This window comes from Danio rerio, chromosome 4 (genome assembly GCF_049306965.1).
Source record: "Danio rerio strain Tuebingen ecotype United States chromosome 4, GRCz12tu, whole genome shotgun sequence".
Classification (NCBI taxonomy): domain Eukaryota; kingdom Metazoa; phylum Chordata; class Actinopteri; order Cypriniformes; family Danionidae; genus Danio; species Danio rerio.
The window spans coordinates 7,157,756-7,177,372 of NC_133179.1; the positions used below are offsets into that span (position 1 = coordinate 7,157,756).

Consider the following 19,617-nt stretch of genomic DNA (forward strand, 5'->3'; position numbering starts at 1 on the left):
ACTAAATTCTAATGCATTTGAATCATTTTGTGACAGTATTTATTTAATTATAGACAAAATATACTATTAATGTCACTCACATAAGAATAATGCAATTAAAATTAAGGATTGGCAGTATCAGGCATTTGTCAAACTACAGCACAGCTGTAATTGTTAATTTACAGCGCACTTGTCAATTTTACAGTATTACTAGCCACCACAATTACCAATATTTTTACAAAATTAGCCATTAATACTGTACATTTCACAGCTATTTATTTACAGTGTATTCATGTCCAAAAACAGACCAAGGCCCATTTAATTAACCCTCCGATGCATTTGTTGCACTTTCACTAGCTGTTCTAACACACGAGTCGACAAGCTCAGTCTAAAGCCTCGCTGCGTTCTGTTTGGTGTAATTGTACATGCTGAACGATGTTCTGTTTTTGGCACCGCGCTCGCACTGTAAATAGCACTGGGAGCTTGAGCGCTGTAAGCCAGCCGCTTTGTTTTTGCCAGGGTTTTGATAAAGAGAGTCTCTCAGCACTGATCAGAGGAAGCTTTGTTGACGAGTCTTTGTCGATTTATAACCACACATGACACGAATCTTTATGAACACACCGCTTGCTTCCCAAAACATGCATCTGGGCACCTTCACCACATTAAAAATCAATGACATATCCATGCATTTTTACGCCTAATGCATCATCTCTGATGCTGACCTATTTGTTTTGCATGCATGAGAACAACAACATTGCAGCTTCTTACATAAGAGTGTAATTATAGTCACTGTTGGTGGTTGGCGATTGGTGCTCATGTTAAAACAAGAGGAGATGCATACTTTGCATAATGTTTACTTTTTGATTATTTTTGTGGCTTAATATTATTGTTTATTTTGGATGGTGGATGTTAAAAAAAAAGGAATTGCATCAAGTGTTTATTACATTCGATTACGGTAATTTCCAACATGAAGAGTTCTGTGAACCTGTGTGCAAAAATTGTTCCAGGAACACATAATGAATGTGCAATTTTCTTTTACTTTGACATTCCTTAGAGGAGATTATATACAGCTACAAACAGGTTTAAGAAGTAGAGATTTAAAGGATATTACTGAAACTTTCTTTTCTGTTTCTTTGAGACATTTTTTAAAGTTGTTTTATTTTATTATTTTTTGTGGGGATTGAAGAAATGAGACAAACAATCAAAAATATCTTTTAAAGCATCAAACGTCCTTCAAAAACATAAATTGCTTTCAAAACAGTGACTGTGCTGTCATTTTATGAAAATAATACTCTTTTTGTATTGTTAATTACTATTTTTTCCTCATTTATTAACCATCAAGATTCATCTAAAAAAAATAATAATAATAATTAAATGATTTTACATGTTGTCAAAGTTTCCATTTAGCACATCTAAAGCACATCAGGAATAGGTAAACTGGGTAAACTAAATTGTTTGTAGTGTGTGTGTATGTCCTGGTCCTCCAGGTGGTTGAGCTAACGACCCACCTCGTAAAAATTAGATGTTACGAAACACCAACATGGTGCAGCTAAATATCAACTTCGATATAAATGGCCCTGGCAGTGAGTAAGTAAAACACATCAGGAGAAATCTATTATGAGAAGACATGTTCATTTGGTCACAAGACAGCATACCTGTCAAAACCGTCATACATAACACATCACATTTTTCAGATCTGAGCTTGTGAATGTCTTGTAGTGTCAGAGAGATGTAATGCCCAAACTATTTTTTTTTTATGATTGCATGTTTAATTCAGTTCAATTCATGTTTATTTCTATAGCACTCTTACAATGTAGATTGTGTCAAAGCAGCACTGGAAAATGTCTCATGGCAGTTTTCAGAGTTGAATGCTTTAGATTTTGTTTGATGTAGTTTTATAGACAAAAAAGAAAGAAATGTGCTTAAGAATATCCTGATTAAATTAATAAAATTTTAATGTTTTAAAGTTTTAAAAGTTTTTTTGAAGTCTTTTAAAAGTTTGTATTGATTTAAAATTTTTACGTTATTGATTATTATATAAATATATATTCTACAGATGATAGGAAGTATGTTTAACAAAATAGTTTGGCTTAGGCTGAATGATAATGAAGCACTATTACTTTTATTATTTGATACAATATTATTATCATAAAATATATTTATTTTTAAGTAGATGCAGATGCCAAAATGTAATTTTTGGTTAGTTTTACTTATTTAAAGTCGTTAAACTTTGAGGAAAAAACAAGAGACAAATATATATTATATATACTAAGCTTGTGTGGTATCCAAACTTTAATACTGTCAAACCTCCTCCCTGTTTTACCTCGGTATACGATATTACAGTGAATAATAAAAAGAATTATAACCTAAGGCTAAGACTGCGTCGCCAAACTGTTGGCTTGTGTCTAAACCATTCAGAAACTAAATATCAAACACTAATAGTAAAACCATCACAAAATAATATGCACAACAATATTAACAACTTTTATTAGCAAAAAAAAAGTGCAAATACAACAATCAAACAGAATTAAATTAACATAAACATTAGAACAATTTTCGTGCAGAAACGCAGACACAAATTAATTAAATTTTACCATGTCCTTAAATTACTTTTTTTTTCTACTGTGTGGAAAGAGTTCATTGCCTTTGCTAAGCAATTTGTCACTGCATCAGTACAGGTTTTTTCAACGGACACTGTCCCTTTTGTATCTTTTTGTTCCACAATTTGTAAATTGCCTCTCCCTCTCACCTCTCCCTTCTTGTACGGTCAAAACCTGAAATACTGTCAAACTGCAGAAGAGACCAAGTCACTTGCGCGACTCGCCATCTTACTCCACCTAACTCTTTCTCCTCTACGCTGTTTCATGATGATAACCATGCATCGTACTTTTAGATAGATAGATGCGTATAACGGTATTGAAACTGATACCGTTGCTATTTTTAGATAACGCGGTATACCATATTACTGAATTATTGCCCAATCCAAATAGACACACTCTCTCTTGCTCCCTTATACATACAGTATTTTCAGTTTAAGTTGTCTAAAATAACAATATTACTTTTAGTTAACTATGACCCTGGTCTAAGCCAAGAATGGAGCTTGAAGCGTCTACATGGATCTGGAAAGCAGGTAATGGAGAGCGAGCTGCTGGAGTATGAATGAATGAGTGTCAGTGGGTGTGCAGTGGGTGTGTGGATTCATCACACAGAGAGAGAGAGAGAGTGACTGAAATAACACACCATCACTGCATCCTCAAATGCCTTTTAAGATCTTATTCATCACAATAATTAGCGCCTCTGCAATGTGATCATTTTCCCCTCACAGCCTCCATATGGTCTGCCGCTCATCTGTGTTCTAAGATTGAGGTGTTAAAATCAGTGTGAATAAGTATTCATGACACATCTATCTATCTATCTATCTATCTATCTATCTATCTATCTATCTATCTATCTATCTATCTATCTATCTATCTATCTATCTATCTATCTATCTATCTATCTATCTATCTATCTATCTATCTATCTATCTATCTATCTATCTATCTGTCTATCTGTCTGTCTGTCTGTCTGTCTGTCTGTCCGTCCGTCCGTCCGTCCCGCCATCCATCCATCCATCCATCCATCCATCCATCCATCCATCCATCCATCCATCCATCCATCCATCCATCCATCTATCTATCTATCTATCTATCTATCTATCTATCTATCTATCTATCTATCTATCTATCTATCTATCTATCTATCTATCTATCTATCTATCTATCTATCTATCTATCTATCTACAGTATATAAAGGATAGATGGAATACTCTAGAAAGCAGTTTTGCTGTCTGTCACTTTAAATATGCAAACTATTTAAGGCAGGATAAGTTCTGATTGGCTGTCAGTGTTTTTTTTTTTTTACCATTCATTAATTGAAAATAAAACTGTTAGAAAACTGCCTGCTCCATTTTGTTAAAGTTTTGGTGCAGACTACTGTTCAGAACGATTTTTAAAACTATATCTTTATCATTATGCATTATTCCCACTCTTGGTGAGAACAGAACTTTAGCTGTAAGCCGATTGATTCACAAGATAGAATTAATATTTATGGTCCTGTTCGGGATTCTGTTTCAAGCTATAGATTTAGAAAAGCTGCTGCACCGCTGCTGAATGCTAGTGAAAGAACCCAGATGGAAGTGTCTTCCTACAATTTTAAGATTCTTTTATTGCACTTGTGAACCCCAACAGAAGCCCCAAAAATTTGCATAGGCATGATACAACACCAAAAGATTGAATGTATTTTTTTATTTAATGTTGTCTTTAAATAAAAAATGCATACAGACAATCCATGCAAGGTTTATTCCAAAATGTTATGCATAAATAATGAAGTATAATCTAAAATCAAGCAAACTATTGCAACGTTTGCAAACTAATAGGAAAAATATCTTTAAATCTCTGCAGGCATCGTCTGATTTACACTGGGCATTTACATATTAAACCAGAAATTTCTAGACATTCACAGCAGTTTAATATATGAGAATTTTGTTGAGCAGCATCCCTCATGCACAGATATTGGAAACGTTGCATGCATATTTGTAATGTTTTATCTATTTTCTTGTTGATATGTCTGGCAACCCCTGCATGCTCCACCATGGGAGGCCGGTGATTAAAGGTGTTTATCAGCTGGAGTGGACGGTTTTGCCAGCGAGCCACAGCGCATCCTAAGATCCATCGTTCAGAGCGGAGTTCAAGAGCGCTGCTGCTCCACACCACAGGCCGACACAGCAGGCACACCTGTTTCACTGATCCGCTTCAAAATCAACAAATGACTGGCTGCCAAAGCGAGCGATATTCCCCCATGACAGCGGGACTGGAGGCCAGCTCTACTGAGGTACTAATATTTCAGCCTAATGAGGTTCTGCACTACTCGTAATTATACTTTAGATTCTAAAGCAGCTTCTATTGCCCAGGGTCTTTCATGGGGTTGCATTGCTAAAAAGCCATTTGTAATGTGATCTGATTGAAGTGAATCCTTACTATGCAGATTCTTTGGAATTTGTTTTGTGCTCCAGGAAATCTGCCTGCATTATTTTAATATACTAGAATGAATCTACTACTGTGGTCTGTCTGTCTGTCTGTCTGTCTGTCTGTCTGTCTGTCCATCTATCCATCTATCCATCCATCCATCCATCCATCATTCTGTCTATCGTTTCATCCATCCATCCATCCATGGTTCTATCCATCCATTCATCCTTCCATCTCTCTGTCATTCCATCCATCCGTCATTCTATCCATCCATCCATCCATCCATCCATCCATCCATCCAATCAACAACCAAACGTCCTTCTATCCATCCATCCATCTACCCATCCATCCATCCAATCAACAACCAAACATCTGTCTATATGTCAAGCCATCATCCATCCATCCATCCATCCATCTATCCATCCATCCATCATTCTGTCTATCGTTTCATCCATCCATCCATCCATGGTTCCATTCATCCATCCATCCATCCATCCATGGTTCTATCCATCCATCCATCCTTCCATCTCTCTGTCATTCCATCCATCCGTCATTCCATCCATCCATCCATCCATTCATCCATCCATCCCACCAAACAACCATCTATCTAGCCATCTCGTATGTCTATCTCTACAGAGGTTTTAAACTTCTTTGCCAAGATTTATTCAAGCTGGTTGATTAGACACAATGTTTCAAAAGCCTCATAAAGGTTGTGAAAACGTTGAAACAACCGACTATGTTCCTCCAAAACCAACAACAATTCAAAATGGATTTTTTTTAAAAGGGCAAAGATGACTCAACATAACAAACTAAGACAGGAGATCTGGAAAAATAACTCACTTCAATTCAGTATAGCCATTACTGTCACCCTGACTATGCGAAACAAGCACACACACACACCTTACTGAAAGGAACTTGATGTGTCTCTACGGGAGCTTGTGTGTCTATTTGTTGAACCACAATCACAGTAGAGCTTGTCAGCACACACTCTCATAATAACTGCAAAAGCTGTTGGAAAGCTGCCCCCCTGCCAAATGACAGCTGCTTCCCCTGGAGCGTCTGCGTTTACCCTGCTGGCACTGCCTGCCGGGTGCCAGGTACGAGCCAAAGGGGTGCACAGACCCCCGATTGCATGCTTATGACAGTCGCTACCTCAAGATCAGCCTCTCTGTAGTTGCTAGCTCTTTTTATTTTTGCCCTGAAGCATTTATGGATGCATGCATGGATAGATTGCTAACACCACAGGGTCAAAGGGCAATGTGACACTGGGTTTTTATGGGATGAGGTTGGATGGAATGAACTACTGTACATCATTCACAGCTCTTGATCTTGTAGGCAGTAGCATCTATTGCAGATTTGTTTTTCATTGTTATCTTCTTAAAAATATAGGTTTTATCATTGGCATCAGTGGTTCCACGAAGAACTTTTAATATTTATGCGATCAATCCTATATGTTATTTTGACGCGCAATAATGACTGTAAATGACATTGACATTTGGTTGATTTTAGGTTTTGTTGTAAAGTGACCAAAATCAAGTCAATTATATTGAAGTCAAATACTAAACCCAACCAAAAACCAATGTCTGATAGACGTCACAGTGGTAACGTCCACACAGTGTCAAGCTGTAACATTAGACGTTGATATTTGGTTTTATAAGGTTGGACGTTAGACACTGACGTCGGGTTCTGACGTCAACTCGATTTTCATTTGCAAATAACTATGACACTGGGGTGCAACGTCAATCTGACATCATGGTAACGTCCCGTGCCTGCTGGGTATCTTTAACTGTAGACATTTACATATTAAGTTATTAAGTGAGTGCTTGTAAACTGACTGGTTTAATAAAACAATTGATTTATCTGAGAACTGGCTTAAAAGGGTTACTTGCTCAGAAAACAATGGACTATGTTTCAATACAGTTATCACCTTTGTTGTAAACCAATGTCTGTTTTACATGCAGAAAAGGTCATGTGAAACCTTCCTATGATTCATTTTTGTCCTTAAGAGAAATATATTTACATACATTTACATTACATATATGTATTTTGCTTTCATTCAAAGTTACTGCATTCAAGTTGACTGTACATCTACATGCATGCACAATCAACAACAAAACCTTATAACTTTGTAAATTGTATTTCTGCGCATCCACTCATGAATCTAGTGTTCTTATGTGAATGATAATGATATTTATTACATAACATTATTGCATAAAATAACCAAATATAAAACAATATCAAGTAATCTTAAAGCTATTACTATAGAAGGTTTTTCATAATAACAGTGTTCGCCATCTGTCTTCAAGCTATGTAAATCATCCAATTAAGGCTTTTAAATTTAGTTGAATGTGTTTATATTTAATATATATAATAAAAGCAAAGCTTGTAAATTATATTGGTGTGCTTCTACTGATCTATCTATCTTTCCATCCATCCATCCATCCATCCAATCAACACCCAAACATCTGTCTATATGTCTATCTATCCATCCATCCATCCATCCATCCATCCATCCATCCATCCATCCATCCATCCATCCATCCATCCATCCATCCATCCATCCATCCATCCATCCATCCATCCATCCATCCATCCATCCATCCATCCATCCATCCAATCAAAAACCAAACATCTGTCTATATGTCCAGCCATCTAGCAATCCGTCTGTCCGTCCGTCCGCTATCTATCTATATCTATCTATCTATCTATCTATCTATCTATCTATCTATCTATCTATCTATCTATCTATCTATCTATCTATCTATCTATCTATCTATCTATCTATCTATATATCTATCTATCTATCTATCTATCTATCTATCTATCTATCTATCTATCTATCTATCTATCTATCTATCTATCTATCTATCTATCTATATATCTATCTAGTCCGTCCGTCCGTCCATCCATCCATCCATTCAATCAACAACCAAACATCCTTCTATCTATCCATCCATCCACCCATCCATCCACCCACCCACCCATCCATCCATCCATCCATCCATCCATCCATCCATCCATCCATCCATCCATCCATCCATCCATCCATCCATCCATCTATCCAGTTAATAACCAAACATCTGTCTATATGTCCATCCATCCATCCATCCATCCATTTATCCACACTAATAATCCTTTCACCTGTCAATCCATCCATCCAACCGCCCAACCAACCAACCAACCAACCAAAAAACCAACCAACAAACTTACCAACCAATCATTTATCCAATCATCTGTACAGACTTTTTGAACTTTTCACCCCAAGATTTAATCAAGTTACTTATCTATTTAATCAAGTTATCTATCTATCATCTGTTTTAAAGGCAGTAATTTATCACACAACGTTAATTCTTTTTAAAGTTTTGCGTCACAACCATTTGAATAACTGGAATACCGTATATAATATATTATACAAAAATAGGATTAGTACTTAATCTATACTTACTGCAGTAATAAAATGCAATAACATTCATACAGTTGTCAGTCTGATTGCATTTGGATTAATAACACCTTTCTGCACAAAAACATTTTTGGCAGGTAGAGCCATTCGCTTCAACCAAAACTCACATCAGATTTCGCAAAACACACCAAAAATGACAGCGGTCTGCACCAGCAGCCCTGGATGACACCATGGCTCTTTAAAAAAACCCAAAGAACTGTCATTAGCTCGGCATCCAAAGCCCTCAAGATCCTCCAACCCAGTCACAATCTATTTGAGTTTCTTGTTGATGATTTAGGTGCGAGCTTTCACTTTTATTTTTTTTTTGTCTTTTATTCCTAGACACACACTCCAGTCAGGCAGTGTTCCCTGTCTACTTATGACCTTCTCCGGAGCCATATTCTTCACAGAGCAAGAACACAGCCTTTAGCGAGACGTGGCTTCTCTCTCTTTCTCTCTCTCTCCAAAAGTCTTTGGCGCTTCTTTAAAATTTCCCACCGAGACAAAAGACGGATTAAGTAAAGTTGCTTTAAATCCTCGGCAGGCGAGTTAAGGGTTCTTCCTGAATAATGATGATAAACATGCGCCCCTTTTTTGAGTCTCTTAGATTTAAACAATGCAGCAGCTTCTATCCCAAGCCAATATTTTTACAATGCACGACTGCCCAACTCAGTTTAATAAAAAAAAAACAACGCCTAATAATTTTACAAGTCCCCATAGCTTTGGCTACAATGTGAATTATTAATCTTTCACAGCATGCAAACTCTTGTTTCAATGCTTTGAGAGAGAGAGAATTTAATCAAATCTTAATAAAGAAGAGTCTGAAAGGCTTTTGGAAGGGTGTGCAAAGTGCAAAAAGGACAAGCCTGACCTCTGCTAGCACCTCAGGTGAGTTTTTTTGCAGCATCCAGCTCACGTTGGCATGTTCTACCGCAGTACTGCATCTGTCTTTCTTTCTCTCTCTCTCGTTCTTTCCTGAGGCTTGCTCATGAAGGGAAATGTTATATTTAGCTGACCAGTATTTTGTTTGTTCACTGAATGTAACGGTGCCCTTGGAAGGCTGCCAGATTGCTGCAAAGCCCAGTCATTCTCTCCCTCTCTTTCTCTTTCTTTCTTTTTTGTCTCCCATATACGGTTGACGTTAAACTTATTTGCCCTCTTGTGAATTTTTTTTTCTTTTTTAAATATTTCCCAAATGATGACCCAGGGGGTCGGGGACAATGGCGATTTCCAAAATAGTTTGTTAATAAAATTTTTAAAAATACCTAAATTCAACAAACAGCCCACCAAAATAAAGTGTGACCCATCCTTGTTATGCAATGATTTGCCTAAATACCTTGCCTAATTAAGCTAGTTAAGCCCTTAAATTGCACTTCAATCTAAACAGTATCTTGAAAAATGTCTAGTCAAATAGTAAGTACTGTAATCATTACAAAGATAAAAGATGTCCGTCATTATAAATTAGTTATTGAAACTATTATGTTTTGAAATGTGTTGTTATTTTGGTTAAACAGAAATTGGGGAATACAATATATACAGGGGCATTATAATTAAGGAGGGCTAATAATTCTAACTTCAACTGTATATACATTTATAAATATAAATATTTGCAAAAAGGGGCTTACTTTATTGCATTCCCAAAATACTATTAATCATGGAGAGGCATGAAAGGTTATAAGGATAAAGGTTATATAACATAAGAATGCACACTCATCTAATCTTGTCAGTCACAACTTGGGATTATTAATACTGTGTGTTCGATAACATTACCACTTTATTAAATGGATCCACAAACATTTCTTTCATCATTCACTCAACTTTAGTCTGAGGAAAGGTTTTGAAGAATGAGCTTGCTGATTTTCTTTACACACAATAGATGGGGTTCAAAGAATGTTAAGCTCTTTAAAAAAGACAACAACAACAAAACACAGCATAAAAGCATGGTCGGTTAATTTAATAAAATAAAAAGAGGTTTATAAAATATTCACATTATTTTTTTTTATTAATTTCAAGTCTTCAATTTCAAGTCATTTACCCACAATCGAACCTATTCATCTTTTTTTGCAATACAAAGAAGAAGTTTTAAGAATGGTCATGCTGCTCTTTTTCACACAGTGGAAGTAGATAGGGTGCAAGTAATAGCATATTTTAAAAATTAAATAAAAGTACAATAAAAATGTGACTAATGCAAATGTATGTGTTATATTATATCCCGTTTAAACATACTTTTGTTACAAAACAAGATGTTTTGAAGAATGATCATGTTACAATGTTTGAGCACTTTAAATTCATCAAGACAGTGGTCAATACAACCTAAATGTTTTATTACAAACGATCTGATACTTTGATTAAAAACATAACAAGACACACTGAACAACACTGTAAGTGATATGTGATGTAAGTGATGCCAAGTTTCCAAGTATATAAAATGGCTCTGACCTCCTTCCATGACGAAAAACTTTATCCTTTATTGTTTGCAAAAAGTTTGATGCTATTTTAACCTCTCTTGGTGCAGCAAATGGGACGTAACATTTAATGTGAATTCATTTAATGTGATAGTGCATAAATATTGCAGTAGGTATTGTGGAATATAAAATAGGCCTCACTACATTACGCTAAAGCTGCACCACAGTAACCCACAAAAGTTTACTTGTATCTGACTCAACGGATTATCAAAATAAGGATATATGAAATCGATGTATGTGATGTTGTTTTATCTGACGCATATTTAGAGCGTAATGAGCTCAGCTCACATCAGATACAGCTTAATCGGATGCATTACCTTGGCACCGTTTCTGCACGCGTGGGTGCCACGATCCTGGAAGGTTTTGCCATGTAAAAGAGCTTTAAGGGTCTTAAATGACATTTGTTTTTGAAAAACAAATCCTGAGCAGTCATTTAGGCTTCAAAAGACCCTGACCTACTTCTAAATGTGGACACACTCAAAGGAAGTCAATCCACATGCGATTGTTTCCTCGATTAGCAAAAAGTGCAGTAAACCTGCTGCCTGGTTTGTTTCTAGCACAATTTCCCTGGGAATGAGATTATTTTTCCCAGAAAGCTTTTGCGCACTCCAAATTTGTTTTCCGTGTACACATGTGTCTTTTCGCAGAATCTGGTCTCTCCACGAGAGAGATTAATGCGAGCAGACAGAAGCGAACAGCTGAATCACATTTTCAAAGGCTGCGTGGCATGGCAGCCGGGTGGCCACCTCTGCTCCGGCCTCGTCTGGTCGCAGGACTACGGTGGCTTTTATCAGCACAATCTGCTCTTGTGTCCCTTTTGATGAGAAAGCTTCCGGCTGTCAACAGGGAACAAGCTGCTCACCATTAAGATGGTTTGCACTTTAAAGGGACTATATGTACAATTCAGAAACTGTTTTTTAAGCAACACTTGTGGCAGTTAAGTTCTTTTAAATGTATTTTAAAGTTCTCATGTAGTGATTTAAAATGTACATTTTTTATCAGGTATTTCATGAAACTTCAACTGAAAAATGAAGAGAGGGCAGGGCATAGAGTAGCTCCTCCTCTTTTTAAGAAAATCAGCCTGTAGCGTTTTGTTTTTATCAAAGCTCCTGTTGGTGTCATAAATCTAGCAACCTGCATGTGCATCAAGTCGGAAGAAGGAAAACGCCATATCTAATATTTCTTTATTTGTACTGCAATACCTCGTTCAACCACTTGGTGTACTTACCACACCTTTAACGTGTGCCCTAAAATATTCATGGTAAAGTTATGTTTGATTCTTCTACAAGGCAAAAAAGGCAAGTACTTGCACTGTAAAAAAAATCCGTAATTTTACAGTTTATTTCCGGCAGCTGGGGTGGAGGAAAAACAAATGAAAAATAATTTAAATTAGCTGTAAAATAACTGACATTAAATTACAAAAATTTACTGTAAAATAACGGACATTAAATTACAGAAATTTACTGTAAAATAACGGACATTAAATTACAAAAATTTACTGTTAAATAACGGACATTAAATTACAGAAATTTACTGTAAAATAACGGACATTAATTTACAGAAATTTACTGTAAAATAACGAACATTAAATTACAGAAATTTACTGTAAAATAACGGACATTAAATTACAGAAATTTACTGTAAAATAACGAACATTAAATTACAGAAATTTACTGTAAAATAACAGACATTAACTTACAGAAATTTACTGAAAAATAACGGACATTAAATTACAGAAATTTACTGTAAAATAAGGTTCATTAATTTACAGAAATTTACTGTAAAATAACAAACATTAAATTACAGAAATTTACTGTAAAATAATGAACATTAAATTACAGAAATTTACTGTAAAATAACGAACATTAAATTACAGAAATTTACTGTAAAATAACAGACATTAAATTACAGAAATTTACTGTAAAATAACGAACATTAAATTACAGAAATTTTCTGTAAAATAACAGATATTAAATTACAGAAATTTACTGTAAAATAACGAACATTAAATTACAGAAATTTACTGTAAAATAACGGACTTTAAATTACAGAAATTTACTGTAAAATAACGGACTTTAAATTACAGAAATTTACTGTAAAATAACAGACATTAAATTACAAAGATTTACTGTAAAATAATGGACATTAAATTACAGAAATGTACTTTTATTTAAATTTCTGAAAACAATTTTTAATTCTGTAATATATTTTACAGTAAATTTCTGTAAATAATGATCATTAGTTTACGGTTTATTTCCGGCACCCCAGGTGCTGAAAATAAGCCGTAAAATTAATTATTTTTTTTAAAGTGTACCTGAAAGGTAGCTATGTATATTATAGCAAACATTCTAGAACAATGCAAGCATTGGCTTATAGGTCTGTCCGGCAATGCAGTACTCAGTATCTCCATAGAATCTGCATCACCATTTGTTTCATTCCACTTTTGTTATGTCACATAATGTATTTTTACCATTACCATTTACCATAGATGCTACATTTAATACCTAATAGTAAGTGCAAAGTTAGACTTTAGATTTGAATCTATAGCATAAGGAAGCAGCACCTCACACAAAAGGATTTTACAGTTTTATAATTACAATTTCACAAATTTATTCATATTTAATATGGTTATATATAAACAAAGCTGTTATTCAATTGTAGGAGTATTGCACAGCTTATATGATATGCCTAAATTGTTTTATGTATCATTGAAATATTCTACAGAGTGGAGTAAAAAATAAACAAGAAGGAGACTGTCTCTTTTTGACTTTCGTTACAAGCTATGGTGAAAAAAAAAATGTGATTAATGCATATAAATTCTTTAGCTGCTGCCGCCACCTTGCCCTGGACAAATATGAAACCACAGCAGTGGAAAAAGTCCAACATAAACATTAGAGCTGTTAATCATTACGAAGATGATTTCCGCGGAAGCACTCGGATTGAATTTGTTCATTTTAATTGGCTATATGGACGGTGGCTCACATTTCCTAAGCAAACAGTGGGAATTGAGCTTTGCCATTTTCCGAGTGCAATGAGTCTGATCGTACATCAACAAATGGAAAGTGCAATGAGGAGTAGCTGTAAAATCATTTACTTATTCATAAAGAATTATTCGACCTCTGCTGTACTAGTATGAAACGGCAAGATTGAGAAAAAGTTTCGAAAGACAACAATATAGAAAATTTTTAATTTGTGTCAACAGATGATGGACTAAATTTGCAAGTTCCTGCCGATATCATAATGAAGCTTACAGTAAAGCTTCCAGACTGTAATTAGATTTTATTTTTGCTTTCTTCTGCCAACCTTTCTGCTTTACTAGTGTCACAATGTTAATATAAACCATTAACTGGCGAAGAAAATGTTCACTGCAATGTTTCGAAAATTTTCTCATGTTTTTTTAGCTTTTTTTTTTTTTTTTGCTTTTTATTTGAAATCATAAGCATTTTAGACACAATAACAATTGATATAGAGAGTGGGAACATATTAAATAATAATAATAATAATAATAATTATTATTATTATTATTATTATAACAATAATAAATAAAATTATTGTTATCATTAATATTTTATATCAATCATTATTTATTAATATCATTAAAATATTGATTAAATTATTATTTTTCAACAAGATAGCAGATCAGATAGAAAGCACAATGTTTAAAAAAATATATATATTAAAAAAAAAAAAAAAAATATATATATATATATATATATATATATATATATATAGTTAATTTCAATGTCTCCGTGTTATATATATATATATATATATATATATATATATATATATATATATATATATATATATATATATATATATATATATATATATATATATATATATCCATTATGTTTACATATTTTTGTAACCAAGTACAGAAAGCTTAATAAAATAAGTTGCAAAATTATTAATCGTTGTGTAAAAAAATAACTAATAATAACTTGATATCAGCTTTGCACAATAAACAATACAGTGCTATTTTTCAGTATTTATTTAAATTACTGTATTTATATTGTATTCATATTACTGTATTTATATTCCTAAAGTATTATTAAGTATTATAAATAAAATGATTTAAAATCACATTGGGGAAAACCATGCGTTTACAGTTTCCTGTAGCATCTACAATAACGTAATGGCAGCAGTTTCGCCAGTAACTTACTGTAAATAAAATACAGCAAAAATACCGTTTTGACATTTACAGAAACATTTATCTTGCTGTATATGAATTTACAGAGTTGTATGTATTAGGGTTGGGCGATGTCGACCAATTTGGCATCATACGATGTCTAATGTGAAACATGATGGACGATGGCATGAATTAATTATTCATGAATATCTAATTAATTCATTATGAATTAATTATTTTTAGCCTACCGTTTTAACTACCTGACATGCATGCTCTTTGTTTTACCTATAACCAAATCATAAATAAATTAAGATAAGTTACACACAAACGACCACCTGTCAGTCACTTTTCTGTGGCATGGATAGGCAGAGTGATCTGTGTTGTTATCACGGCGTCTATAAACTTGTTTGATAAAAAGGTGCACAACCAACCAACAGTATTTGAGGTTTCTGCTTAAATTACTAAGTACAATTCCAAAGACCAAAGAGTCGCTAGATAGAGACAAGATTAAATAAATATTAACAATTATAGTGAGACACTATCCAGCGGTACATCCTTGATAAGCTGTCCGACGTGCACTGCTCTCTGAGGTTTTGTGTTCAAAGCATTTGCTGACTGCCTGAAGTTCAGATGTGCGGATATAATGCAGCGCATGAGTGTGTGTGTGGTCACGTGATGTGCGTGTAGTGTGGACGGAGATCTGTTCAGAAATGCTAGATGAAACGCCAGTGTGGACGTGGATTATTTTTCGTTCTAAAATGCCATTTTAAAACTAAGACGTATTCGTGTAAACGGGGCCTAAGTGTGTATTTTTTGCGAGCGGGTTGCTGCTGCGACGAGGGTGGGATGCCGGCTCAGCATTGTGATGGCATTGTCTATCGACTCAACAATAGTATATATATCTTTACTGCAAAATATAAATGCAACTTTAAAACACAGTAGTAACTGCATAACTGTCCTACATAAAAATACTGTTTATATTACAGTTATATTACAGTTACTTTAACAGTGTGTAGTTACAGTTATATAAACACAGTGTATATATAATATAATGAAACAGTAATATAAATGCAATATTAATCTTTAGGAGTTCATTTTGAGGCAAAGCAGTGGCGCAGTAAGGAGTGCTGTCACCTCACAGCTAGAAGCTCGCTGGTTCGAGCCTCGGCTGGGTCAGTTGGCGTTTCTGTGTGGAGTTTGCATGTTCTCCCTGCGTTCGCGTGGGTTTCCTCCAGGTGCAGTACAGGTGAATTCAGTAGGCTGAATTGTCCGTAGTGTATGAGTGTGAATAAGTGTGTGTGGATGTTTCTCAAAGAGGGATTGCAGGTGGAAGGACAAACGCTGCGTAGAACATGTGCTGGATAAGTTGGCGGTTTATTCCGCCATTCACAGATTAATAAAAGGACTAAGCCGAAAAGAAAATGAATGAATGAATGAGTTCATTTTGAATGAAGCAAAATAAAATGAAAAAAAAAGGCATTTGAAAATCACATTATAATTGTTTTATCATTATTTTTATAATTGCTTTCTCTACATATAGACTATTTAATAAAGAACTTTGCAAAGCAATTATAATGTGACCTTCAAATAATTTAATTTTGTTTGTTTCATTAAAAATTAAGCACTATGAAAATCCCATAAATAAAGAACCACCAATTAATGTGATTTGTAGACATGTCTCATGAAAACAAACGGTGCCATTGAGTTTTTGTAGGTGGCGAATCGACGCCTCCTCGAGTCGCAGCTCTGCTTATCTCAGTCAACAGGCTGCCGGGAGTCTGACATGCGCTTTTGTCCCGGCCCACGTGCTTGGCATTATCTCGGCCTTTGCTTTTCCTTCACCCTCCTCTTCTTCCTCAACAGCTGTCCAAACCCTCAGCCTCTTCATCACCCACTTACGCCAACTTTGCGTGGCCAATTAGCATGTTGAAATCCCAATCCAAACAGCAGGCTGTCACCGGGTTACTCTGCCTCTATAATCCATGCGGCTTTGAGCTTTACAAGAACAAATGTTCGAGCTGTTGTGATATCCCTGTGTGTGTCTGAACACTTTCCGCATGTGTTTGCATACCAACACACACTTCCAACTCTCAATGCAGTAATAAATAAATGCAGCCTTAGTTAGAGACTTCTTCATAATCATAAATAAAAATCCCGACCCCAAACTTTTAGGCTATAGTTTGCAGTAGTAATCTGTGAATTGGGACGCCTCGGGGCAAATGCATTAAGTGTACTCGAGCTATGTTCAGCACATTTTTCATTGTGTTCATTTACTCTAATAGGCTTAATATAGTTGTTGCTGATTTGGAGGAAATGGGACCAAAATTTAACTCAGCGACTGCGATTAGCAAAATTAGCATCTAGCAAGGGATATTTCCATAGTGCGCTTGGTGTATTGGTGTTATTATTGTTATTATTATTAACATGCTCTAGTAATGTCGCATAAAGGGGTTCTGTCAGCAGCAAATTAGGATTTATGACTTGATATTTTTCTCGATTATTGGAGTATTGTGAAGTTTGAGGAAAGTTTGAGGCTTTAACTTCACAGATGCTGTCTTATATATTAAATTCAAGAAGAAATAAATAAATAAATGCAAAGAAAACATCTGCAAGGGGTGAAGGGCTTGTCATTGGGGAATGAATGAGGAGAGAAAGTGTATTATTTGCATAAGCTGTCTCAGCATTAGCTGTGAGATGGATTTTTGCATCACTAGCTTTGTGATCCCTGACTTTTAGAGCTCCTCTGAGATTCCAGATAAGATGAGGGTTTTTTGACCACCGAATCGAAAACTGACTATCACTGAATGCAAATGTGAATGTTAAACACTTAAAAATTAAAGTAATAGTTCACCCCAGAATGCAGATTAACTGTTTATTTTTTTTGCCCTCAGAGTATGCACAGTTAAATTGAATTTATGTGAATAAATCTTTCTGTAATCCTTAAATTAAAGACTTATTAAGGATTTCAATTATCTTTTCAGAGTGAGTTTACTGTTAATGAATCACTGATTCAAATGATCTATTCAGAGTGAGTTTACTGTTAATGAATCACTGATTCAAAAGATTTGCTCAAAGGGAGTCTGCAGTTCATGGCTCACTGATTCAAAAGATCAGCTCAGAGTGAATCTACTGTTAATGACTCACTGATTCAAATGATTAGTTCAAGGGGAGTCTGCAGTTCATGACTCACTGATTCAAATGATATGTTCAGTTTGAGTCTAATGACAATGACTCACTGATTCAAATGATTCATTCAATAGGAGTCTGCCGTTAATTACTCACCGATTCAAATGATTTGTACAAAAGGAGTCTGCAGTTAATGACTCACCGATTCAAATGATTTGTACAAAAGGAGTCTGCAGTTAATGACTCACAGAATCAAATGATTTGTACAAAAGGAGTCTGCAGTTAATGACTCACCGATTCAAATGATTTGTACAAAAGGAGTCTGCAGTTAATGACTCACCGATTCAAATGATTTGTACAAAGGGAGTCTGCAGTTAATGACTCACCGATTCAAATGATTTGTACAAAGGGAGTCTGCAGTTAATGACTCACCGATTCAAATAATTTGTTCAGAGTGAGTCTACTGTTTATGACTTACTGATTCTAATGAATAGTTCATATGGAGTCTGCATTTCAAGACTCGCTGATTTAAATAATTTGTTCAGAGCGAGTCTACTGTTAATGACTCACAGATTCAAATGATTCGATCAAAGAAAGTCTGCAGTTCCTGACTAACTGATTCAAATAATATGTTCAGTTTGAGTCTACTGATTATACTGATTCTGCAGTTAATGACTCACCGATTCAAATGATTTGTACAAAGGGAGTCTGCAGTTAATGACTCACCGATTCAAATAATTTGTTCAGAGTGAGTCTACTGTTTATGACTTACTGATTCTAATGAATAGTTCATATGGAGTCTGCATTTCAAGACTCGCTGATTTAAATAATTTGTTCAGAGCGAGTCTACTGTTAATGACTCACAGATTCAAATGATTCGATCAAAGAAAGTCTGCAGTTCCTGACTAACTGATTCAAATAATATGTTCAGTTTGAGTCTACTGATTATACTGATTCTGCAGTTAATAACTCACTGATTCAAATGATTAGTTCAAAGGGAGTCTGCAGTTCATGACTAACTGATTCAAATGATAGGTTTAGTTTGAGTCTACTGTTAATGACTCACTGATTCTAATGATTTGTTCAAAGTGAGTCTGCATTTAATGGCTACTATTACTTTGAGAGTCAAAAAAAAAAAAAAAAAAAAAAAAAAAAAAACATTCCCTTATAGAAATCTGATGCATGGAAATATATGGATATAATATAATAATAATAAAAAAAAATAGTTAGCTAAACAAGGTAATGACGGAGGTGGAGAAAAATTAATAACCAAAATAACGATGATTCATTAACAAGATATAACAACAGAAAACAAACAAGAGATGTTAACCACAACAGATTCATTCATCTCATTTGTTGAAACACTACCATGCATTGCTCAGAGTTGTGGTAAAACAAGCTCGGCTTCATTTAGAAATCTCTAAGTGGGAGAAAAACAGACAAAGTAATTGGCAACATTTTGTGCCAGCT

The 19,617-nt window shown here is 34.8% G+C and overlaps 1 protein-coding gene across 3 annotated transcripts in view; it reads left to right on the plus strand.

Annotated features, from left to right (window-relative positions):
- tmem168a (transmembrane protein 168a) overlaps positions 1-19,617 on the plus strand; it is a 73,945-nt gene that overhangs the window by 4,225 nt on the left and 50,103 nt on the right. For 2 of the 3 annotated variants that reach the window (XR_012401389.1, XM_073945376.1), the window contains exons 2-3: positions 4,619-4,851; positions 8,767-9,312. The gene's annotated coding sequence lies outside the window, so the exon portion shown is untranslated. Of the gene's footprint in view, positions 1-1,466; positions 1,567-4,618; positions 4,852-8,766; positions 9,313-19,617 lie in introns of all 3 variants that reach the window. The other variant, XM_073945377.1, reaches the window with a different exon arrangement.